The sequence below is a fragment of the Gossypium arboreum genome, chromosome 8 (assembly GCF_025698485.1).
Source record: "Gossypium arboreum isolate Shixiya-1 chromosome 8, ASM2569848v2, whole genome shotgun sequence".
Classification (NCBI taxonomy): Eukaryota; Viridiplantae; Streptophyta; class Magnoliopsida; order Malvales; family Malvaceae; genus Gossypium; species Gossypium arboreum.
In genome coordinates, this window is record NC_069077.1 from 133,824,928 (window position 1) to 133,836,720 (window position 11,793).

The window sequence follows — 11,793 nt, forward strand, 5'->3', positions numbered from 1 at the left end:
ACATTAGAATCTTATAATAAAATCTCTTACATCATGTTTGGTTAGCTGTAATGGCTTAGCATTACAGCTGAATTCAGTGGGCCCCCATTAAAATTTTATTTGGTTGGGTGTAATGGGTTATTACAGCCTCATTCAATACGGCTTTATTCAACGCAAAAGTGCCGTTTACAATTCGGCACCCTCCCCACGGAATAGGGATTCAACGAATGGTTGGGTAAAAAATTATGTTGAGACTTTCAACTTTACCCTTCTCTTTCTCACGTCTGAAGCAATCTCTGCTTTTTTCATTCTTCTTCCTATTTTATTCCAAACTTGTCTCCCTCTTTTCATGCTTCATTATCACCAACTCTATCTCCTTTGATAAACCCTAACAAGGCCTTCAATTAAGATTCATTTTTTAACTCCAACCCTTAACAAGGCTTTCGATTGAGATGGAAACTTGAGAAGTGAAACAATCGGCATCCTCCCTCGGTAACTCTTCTCCAATTTTGATTTTTTTTCTAGTTTTTTGTTAAATTAGTAGAAATAATAGGCATTTTCAAGTTTTTAATCTATTTCTTGATAATTTTGTTAACTTTTTGGTTTTTTTAATCTTGGGGTGTGAAAACATGTTGATGTAATCTTCGCTTTTACTATTGTATGTGAATTGGATTTTCCTCATGATTGGAGAAATCAAAATTTGAGTCTCGATTAGGGCTCTTTTTTGCCAAAATCCTAAGAAAAGGGTTTTTTGGAAAGAAATACCGAAGGAACTCGAGAATTGGCGACGTTAAGTTTACGCCATAGGCCTTTGGTCTTTGGGGATCCATTTCCATTCATTCGCTAGATCTGTTGCTCTTCACATGTTTCAACATCAAGATTCAACTCTTTTTCTTTCATTTTACACTTATTTTGAATTATTTCGAAAATCATTTTAATCCTTTTATGATGCTTCAAAATGGATCATCATGTTTCAAAATTTCAATAACGATTTTGATTTAGCTTAATCAATACAATTTTAATCAACCCAAATTTCTACTTCTAGCGATTCATCTATTTGTTTACCTATATTAGCTTGAATTTTGTTGTAATCTCCTATACATCTTTATAGATCTAATAGTTTGTCAGTTTGGGTTCATAGGAACAATGTAGATTGAATCAAATTAAGTTTTAAAATTTTCATTTATTTTAGATTTTGCCAATTTGGGTTCGGACTGTTATTATTTGAGTTTATGTTGTTTTATGACCAGCTAATTTGGATTTGAAGCTCATGTTTTGGTCATTTTGTATTTGGATCAATTTGGGTTTAGGTCAAATGGATTCCGGTTGTCGACTTTATGGTTGGATTGTATAGTGTTGGTCTACATGTATGAATATGTTCGGGTTAATTCAGTTTTAGGTTAAATGGATTTCCATTTTCTAGTTTATGTTTGGGTAATTGTTGAAATCTTCAAATACCCAATTTCAGTATTTGGGTTTATCTTTTTACTTCTAATGTGATTAAATATTAATGTCCTAAGCTGAAATTAGAAGATGTCATAGTTATAATTAAGATTTCCTACTGCTTGATCTTGATTAAAATGTAAGTATTTATGTTGTCTTAAACCATTATCTAAAGTGGATTAATTGTCGTAATTTAAACGGTCTTAATAATGAAATTGTGGTATCTTCAAATGACAAATTAGGAGGGGTTATAGCTGTGATTTATAGTGCTTTGGTGCCGTGGTTAAAATGTATAACTCTGGGATTGATATTGATGATGTGTCGTTAATGAGTAAACTGCGTTTTATTTGCCGAATGACTTGTCATTTTAGAAGTACAAATTGAGTGTTGCTAATGGTGAGTTTTCTTTAAACTCATTTTGTTATTTTCATGCTTAAAATATATATATTAAATTAGAATTGATGTTTCGACTTTGATTTAATGGCTGAAAATATTCTTTAAATTTTCAAGGCTACTTACTATCTGGCATTAGCTAGATTCGTTTATTGTAAGTTTAAATGCTGCTCGGAAATAGTGTAAAAATTACTGCTATCCAATTTTGTGCCCTTATTTTGCTGTCCAAAATTTGAACAAATTAATGGTTCTATTTTCATGTTGATTGAGGGCTGTAAAGACAGTCTCATTTGTTGCATTATGCTATTCAGTTTTGGGACCAAATAATTGAGTATTACTGGATTAAAAATCATGGATTGTTGCTGTGATGAACTAATAAATTTTAATACTATTGAGTGTGTTGTTGCGGGATACAAATGCCCTGCATGTTGCTGTCTTGTGCTGTCCAAAATAGGACAAATTGAATGTGCTTGTGAGTGAGTTTTTCAAAGGAAACTTTGCAAATTCTCATGTTTAAATTCAAGTTTGCATGCAGTAAGCTATGGTTGTAGGGTTTATAAATCGAGTTTAGTAGCTAAAATATTATGTTATTCTTACTAAGTTCGGTTGTTTGTAGTGAAGTGAAAATTTGACAATTAAATGCTTAAATGACTGCTGGAAACTACAGCTTGAAAGCTCATTATTCCAGCATATAAATACTTATTTGAATGTGTTGTAATATGTAGAGCAATTGGTCTGCTGCATGTATGAAATAAAAGAAAAACAATAGTTGTTAAATATTAGTTTTTGTTGCTGATCGAAAAGGTTAAATTCGTTGTTAAAGGGAATGTAAATTGGTGTTAATTAAGCTGTCGGATAGGGCTAATAAAACAGTTTGAATGTGATGCTATTAAGCTGATTTAATGTAAAGTGAACTTTTTTTTTCAGAAACAAGCACATTATGATTGATCTTGGCATCGATAATACCAAGATTAACTGGGCTCTCAAGGACAAACAGGAGTTCAGAGACATCATTGGGACTGTATACCGTGAGGCATGGAAAGGCCGTGGTTTGAAAGATTACTCAAAAAGTATCTATTGAGTATTCTTCCAACATGTAGTTGATCAGAATGTAAATTGTATGTAGATATGTGTGTCATTTGCAATGTTTGGTTGCATGAATGTGGAGGATAATCCAATTTGAGATGAAACTTTGAAATATATATTTTATGTGCTCTTTTGATGCTTGTTTACAGTATAGCACCTTAGCTTGGAGTGGCTTTCCTTACAGTTGTTTGATAAGGAACAAGTGTTTTAATTTAACTATATAAAAATATAAATGATATGTTTATAAAGATGATAATATGTTGATTCACCATGGTTGTAGACGAATCTTCCAATTAACTCAATTGAAGATTATATAAACTTGATTTTTATTATATAAAAGATAAAAGAAATTTAGTAAAGGAAGAAAAAGAGTGCAAGGAAAAAATAAATGGATAATAGAACATTTAGCACATTAAATATGTGTTTAAAAATAATAAAGTAGTTATATATTATTTTTATAATATTATATATTATGATTTTTATTAATTCATAATTTAATAATAATATTAAGAATGTTATTAAATTATATATTATTTTATTAAATTGTATTTAATAATACTTATGTTAAAATATGATTAAATTATTTATTATTTATTATTATTTTTATTAAATTATATTTAATAATAATTTTATTAAAATTTAAAATAATAATCATTTATCTAAAAAATTCTACTAAGGGTATTTTAGTCATTTAAGTCTTTTTCTTTATGCTATTACAACATCTATTCCATTCAACCAAACACAAGAATACTATTACAACTCTATTCCATTCCATTCAACCAAACAACTGAATTATTCATTACAGGTCTATTCTATTACAACTCTATTCCATTACAACTCTATTACATTACTGCTCTATTCCATTCCTCCCAACCAAACGTGCCCTTATAATTATTTTCTATGAAATATTATTTAAAACCAAATATTTAGTAATAAACTTGAAACTAAATAAAATTTATTGTAAGTATTTTAACATTAAATCATAAATGTTTAAAATATATTGTAAGTATAATATAATCATGGCGTGTATATATACATACATATATAAGTAATTATGGAATGGATTTACTTTGTTGAGCTTGGAAGGTAGTAATAAAAATTTTTTGCAAAAGGTTGTTGCTATGAGAAAGTTTTATGGGTAAATATTGAATACACAAATGGTGAAAGTTTGACATATCTCTTATTTATTTTTAGATATAATTTAGGAATATATAGTTCAAAAATTTTCATCACACTGTACCAAATCCAAATAATTATTCATATTTTAATACAACTCATCTTGTTTTTGGGTTTTGACTTACACTAGAGTGGGGTTCCAACCCTATAAATATACATAGAGGTATAATACTCTTTTGGCTGATGCTTAACCAGTGATTCTTACAGAATTACACTTAATCATATACCGCCGCATGGATAGGGGTTGTTCTAAAAGGATAAAACTTTTAACAATACAATTTGAACTCCAGACCTTAAACACAAAAGCAGAGCACAGGATCACAGATATAGAAATTTAATTACTGTAGGTTCTCACAATTAAATTATTAAAATTTTGGGGCGTTACAACTCCCTTACCCTAAAAGAAATTTAGGCCTCGAAATTCACCTGACTCAAATAGATACGAATACAGCCGTCGAATTGATTCTTCAGGTTCCCACGTGGCCTTCTCAATACCATGGTTCCACCACAAAACTTTTACTAGAGGAACAATTTTCTTCCTTAATACTTTAACATCACGCTCCAAGATCTGGATCGGTTTCTCCTCAAATGTTAGATTTAGTCGTAACTCGAATTCGTCGACAGATCGATACCGTCTTAACATCAAGACATGAAACATATTGTGAATTCGTTCTAATTCTAACGGTAATTTTAATTGATACACAACGAGCCCGACACGCTTCAAAATAGGTAAGGTCCAATGAACCTCGAGCTCAGCTTGCCCTTGCGTCCAAATCAGAGAACCTTTTTCCACGATGATACCTTTAAAAACACTTGATCACCTACAATAAACTCAATATCCTTTCTTTTTAAATCTGCATAAGACTTCTGTCTGTCAGAGGTTGCTTTCATGCGATCACGAATCACTTTCACAGTACTCTCGATTTCAGAAACCAACTCAGAACCCAATATCTAACGTTTACTTAATTCTATCCAACATAACAGAGTACAACACTTACGACCATACAAGGCCTCGTACGGTGCCATCTGAATACTAAACTGGAAGCTGTTATTGTATGCAAACTCAGCCAATGGTAGATATTCATCCCAACTACCTCGGAAGTCTATCACATAACTCCGAAGCATATCTTTCAGAATCTGAATGACTCGCTCAGACTGTCTGTTAGTCTAAAGGTGATACGCAGTACTAAAATTAAGTCGGCTGCTTAAAGCCTCGTGAACTTTCTTCTAGAACTGATATGTGAATCGTGGGTCTCTATCATAGATAATTGAGACTGGAACCCTGTATAGCCTCACAATTCCAAAAATATACAGTTTAGCTAACTTCTGTAGGGAATAATCTATTCGGATAGAAATGAAGTGGGCTGATTTGGTCAACCGATCAATGATAACCCAAACTGAATCTTTCTTAGTAGGGGTTAAAGGCAATCCACTAACAAAATCTATCATTACTTGCTCTAATTTCCACTATGGAATCTTAACTGGCTAAAGTAATCCGGAAGGCAACTGATGTTCAGCCTTAACTTTTTGACACATTAGACAGTGGGATACAAAAGCGACTACCTTCTGTTTCAGCCCGGGCCACCAATATAACTCTCGGAGATCCCGATACATTTTGTTCCCACCAAGATGCATAGCATAGGGACTCCTATGCGCCTCCTGTAGGATCGAATGCCTCAATTCTTTATCATTAGGTATACAAATTCGACCTTTGAAGCACAATACATTATCACTATTCAAGCTAAAATCGGAAGTCTCGTTCGAACCAACATGTTGCAATCACTGAACTAAGGACTCAATGCTTAACTATTTACCTCGAATCTGCTCCATCCAAATCGGTTTAACCTGTAATTCTGCTAACAGCCACCCATCCTCAACCAAACTCAAACGAGCTAACATTACTCTCAGATCAATCATCACTCTACGACTAAGGGCATTAGCCACCACATTAGCCTTACCTGGATGGTACTCTATCATACAATCATAATCTTTAAGTAATTTAACCCATTTGCGCTGCCGAATATTTAACTCTTTTTAAGTTACAAATATGACTCTTGTGATCGGTGTACATGATACACCTTTCACCATATAGATAGTGTCTCCAGATCTTCACAGCAAACACAACCGCGGCTAACTCAAGATCGTGCATAAGGTAATTACCCTCATGTATCTTAAGTTGTCGCGACGCGTAAGCGACCAGCTTACCATCTTGTATAAGTACACATCCTAACCCGACATGTGACACATCACTGTATACCACAAATTTCTAACCTGATTCTGGTTGAACTAGAATAGGAGCATGTGTCAGAACAAACTTGAGCTTATTAAAACTAGCCTGTTGTGCCTCAGACTACACAAACGGAGCACTCTTGCATAGTAACTTTGTTAGAGGTGACACAATTAGAAAAAATCCTCAATGAACCGTCGGTAATAACAGGCTAAACTTAGAAAACTAAAAAGCTCAACTACATTTTTCAGTTGCTTCCACTAAACTATAGCTTCTATTTTTTTGGGATCGACTCGAATCCCTTCCATAGTTACCACATGACCCAGAAAAGCGACTTCTTGTAACCAAAACTCGCACTTACTGAACTTAGCATACAATTGTTTTTCTCGGAGTACTTGAAGTACAATACGAAGGTGATTATCATGTTCAATTTCAATTTTAGAGTAAATTAGGATGTCATCGATAAAAATCATTACATTTATCCAAGTACGGTTGGAACTCCAGATTCATTAAATCCATAAACGCCGCCGGAGAATTCGTCAAACCGAAAAGCATCATCAAGAACTCGTAATGTCCATAACAAGTCCTGAATGTGGTTTTGTACACAACAGTCTCCTTAACTTTGAGTTGATGGTAACCGAAACGCAGATCGAATTTGAAGAAGACAGACGCTTCTCGAAATTGGTTGAACAAGTCATCAATCCTCAGTAACAGGTGTTTATTTTTTTATTGTCAACTTGTTTAACTGTCGATAATCTATTCACATCATTATCGACTCATCTTTCTTCTTAACAAATAACACTGGTACCCCCCACGGAGGCACATTTAGTTGAATGAATCATCTATCAAGAAGTTCCTAAAGCTGTGCTTTCAGCTCGGTCAGTTCTTTCTATGCTATGCGGTAAGGCGCAATGGACACCGGAGCAGTACCTGGTAACAGGTCAATTTCAAACTTCACCTTTCTATCCGGAGGTACTCCGGGCAATTCCTCGGGAAAGACGTCTAAAAATTCCCTCAAAGTACAAATATCTCCCACAAAAAATTTTACGGGGGCAGAATTGGATACGTACACTAGGTATGCCCCACACCTATTTTAGACTAACTTATCTGCTACAAGAGCAGAGATTATATTAGAGAAGTAATCTAGACGCTCACTAACCATGGCCACCTCATCATTCTCATCAGTTCTCAATGTAACTCTTTTAGTTACACAATCTAGACTGACCAGATATTCCACAAGCTAGTCTATTCCCAGAATCAAATCAAACTCATTGAAAGGTAATTCCATCAGGTCAACTGGAAATACCATACCCTGGAGCTTTAGGGTACCCGCTTGTAAACTCTATCAACTTGAATTGACTAACCTAAAGGACTAATCACAGAAAACTCTCTAGCAATATTTTCAGCGGTTAAACCTAGGTTTGTAGAAACAACACTAACTATGTACAAGTGAGTAAAGACAATATCAATGAGAGCATAGTATGGAACAGAATGAATAAAGAAGGTACCAGCAATAACATCAGCATCATCGCTATCCTCGCGGTGCTTCGCTGCATAAATTGGTACCTGTTTACGAGCCTCAGCTTGACCTGCACCTTTACCTGGTGCCTTCTGTCCTCTCCCCGAACTATTACCGCCTTTACCAGTACTGTGACCTCTAGGTGGTTGCTGAACCACTCTCGGAAGTTCAACAGAACCCGAAGTTGAAGTCTGTGCCGCAGCTGACATCAGATCTGGTCGACGAGGGTAATCCCTAACTCGATGCTTCAGCGACTCGCAACAGAGGCACATTCCTAACTTTCTCTAGCACTCACCCGGATGGCGTTTCCCACAATCATTGAACAGCTGAATCTCAGTCACTACAACTGGTGCATCGACCCTCGGGGGCCGATCAAACCTCAACCGTTTTTTAGGGCACTGACCAGAACCAGAAGGACCCGAATCCTTCTTAATCTTACTCTGATCCCTCTCCCAGTCCCGCCGTTTGCGCTCAATGCGCTTCACTTCTTCCACTATCTTTGCTTTGTCAACCAGAATTGCAAAAAATCACTCCCTCTGAAGAGCTATTAGAACTCGTAGATCATATCTCAATCCTTTCTCAAACCTCACACACTTATCATAGTCAGACGATACCAAAGTCCGTGCATACCTACTTAGTTCTAAAAACTTGGCTTCATATTTCACCACCGACTGATCGCCCTGAACTAAGCTCAGAAACTCGAGTCGACGAGCCTCAACATAACTCACCTCCGCGTACTTACTCTAGAAGGCGTTCTTAAAATAATATCAGTTAACCTGTTAGGTGAGTACTTTACTCTACTGTCAGCCACTACTGATAGGCTTCGTCCCGAAGTAGAGACACAGCGCCCCTCAATTATTAGTGGGAGTACAGTCAATATTAGTCATAATACGCTCGGTAGCCTCAAGCTAATATTTAACAATAGTAGGAGCGACTCCTATGACGCCCCTGAATAATTTAGCTCCATTCGACCGAATTCATTTAATAATTGACCCTCGACCTCCTGATCTCGAATGGGTCCTTGCGACCCTCTCTAGTGCTCGAATCATGGCCTGGGATAATGCGTCGTCCTCAACCGTCGGAGTCTAAGAAATAAGAGTACTCACTGTCTTGTTAGTCTCCAAATTGGGTACACTACCCATAGAGGATAACTTTGTACGAGCTCATCCTTGGCGTCCTCAAAGCCCCCGAATACCACGTTCATGATTACCACGCAAACTCATTATTGCAGTCTAGCTACAATGTCAGAGTGCATAGATCAGTTCAAACATCGAACAAGATAATTTCACCAGTTCACATCAAAACATTTAACCAAACAACAGTTTAGGTATTACAATCTTTATAACAGAACAAAAATACTTACAAGATTAGCATTAGAGGCTTAGTCATTCACTAAAGTTTCAGTTTTTCCATATTAACTCAGATACTAAGTTATCACCAAACTAATTTTCTCACACATTATGAGCCAAAACACAGTCCGAGTGTTGACAAACCTGACTCTGATACCACTTAATGTAACACCTAAACCCGCCCTAGACGTCCAGTCCAAGTTTAGAGAGTTACATCAACGATCCTCAAATGCCATACATATAACACAATAATACTAAGCCATACATCGCATAATATTCATCATAAAGATTAGTTAAGTATATCATCTTCCAAAAGTCATATTATTATAGTTTATCAAAATTCCTAAAGTAGTATTTAAATGAAAGATAAAAGCTTGACCGAGCTTTCGCAGTGCCAACCCGTTCAAGACTAAGAACCACATGAAATTCAACCAATAATAAATTGAATGGTGAACCCAGTGCATATAGAAATTTGTTTCACATAAACACATTTACCAAACAGTGTCCGTATTCAAAGATTTGATCTGATAACAAAAACATTTCTATTTTAGATCCAAGGTAGATTAATTTCAGATGCAGAAACAATTTCAATTTCATATACAGAATAGATTAGAGTCAGATGCAAGTATTCCTAACCCTCATCCGCTACATACTATCTTCAGCCGTCCTAACACACCATTAAAGGCGTTCAATGTACAACCAACCCTACACACCAAAGAGTGTCTGTCTGACACGTTTACAGAAACGTAACTTAACTGCTAAATTGTAATGAGACGAAACACCGGGATTAGAGTTATACATATGGTGGCTTAGCCACTAATTTAGAACATAACACTTCCTTCTTCATAATATCTCAGCCCAGGCATATACAGAAAACCAATATCCACAATATGCATTCAGTTATTCTAAATTGTTCCACAAGCAGATAGTACAGTTTAATATTAGACTAAGTATCACAGTGCACATACATGTATAGAATTCATGCATATGTTACAGGATATCAAAGAGTTCTCATTCGGTCAAATTCAGACTATTCATACCATGAGGACATCAATATCAGCCTTAAGTAATATTTACTGCCTCAAAAGCGACTTTCGGGCCCTTTTATATACGGCACACGCCCATGTCCTTGCCCTTGTGGCTCACACAGCATGGGCACACGCCCATGTCCTTACCCGTGTGGTTTTAAAGCATAAATCAGAGAGTTACACGACCTAGACACACGGCCATGTCCTTATCCATGTGACTCACACGGCCTAGGCACACGTTCATGTGCTCGCTCGTGTTGTCCTAAGTCATAAACAATGAGTTATACAGCTTAGACACACTCCTGTGTCCCTTGCCCGTATAACCTTGCACTAACATTGTTACACACGACCTGGACACATACCCTTGTGCCTTGCCTGTGTGGCTCCAAATTGATGAACAGTGAGTTATACGGCCACCCACACGGCCTGCCACATAATCGTATGGCTCACACGGCCTAGACACACACCCGTGTGCCTAGCTGTGTGGCGTCAATAACCACCATTTTCGACGACCAAAACTTGCAAAAATTGAGGTTTTCGGTACGCATCTGATCTCGCTTTGATGGAAAAAAACGCGAAGACTACGCGGAACCTAATTAACCATTTGGCAATCAATCATTTGACTAAAATAACTAAATAACGCAATGTTAATATTCAATCAATTATGTCGAATAAATCGACACGAGGAAACTTTCAACAGCGAACGCTTATTGACGATTTAACCGTGTTAAATCGACACAACACGTGAAAGATCACTTCTTTCTGTACTCATGCCTAGGGGAACAAAATGACTAGTTATTAGAGAGTTTAAGTAAAACAATCAGAGAATTCCTAATTTAACAACGCAACAGAAATCTAACAGAACTTCGCAGAAGTTGAATGATTCTAACAATACTTACATAGAAGTCTTCCAATAACTTAAAGGGTCTCACTAATTTTCGATATTCACTTGTTAAACACAATCGAAAAGGAGAAATTAAAGAAGTAAAAGGAAGAAAGAAAAGAAAAATAAAAAGAAAGAAAAGGAAAAGAAAAAGAAAGAGTACAGAACATTAACAAAGTTTTAATTATGTGTTTGTCTTAACCACCACCGTACTTCCGACAACAAGAAAAAAAAATTTCCCTAACACATACGATGGGATTCAAACGACAACAAGATACAAATAAATGCTTAACCAGTAAGCCAGCAAGCTCATTCTTAACATAAATTCATACAAAATTATACTTAATCATATAACGAATGGATAAAGGTTGTTTTAAAAAGATAAAACTTTTAACAATACAACTCGAACTCCAAACCTTAAACACAAAAACAGAACATAAGATCACAGATACAGAAATTCAATTACTGCAAATTTTCACAATTAAATTCTTAATATTTTGAGGCATTACATCATGACTCATCGTAAGAGTGAGCGTTTGATCGAATTGAGTAAAATATTTCAAGTTAATTAAGTTCATGAGTCATATTTTATCATCCTAACTCAATTTAAATTTTTTTCGAATCAAGTCGAATCAAATGAATTTCAAGTCAAGTTAAATTAAAAAATTAAACATGTCAAATAAAAATATAGTTACAATATAACTAATTCC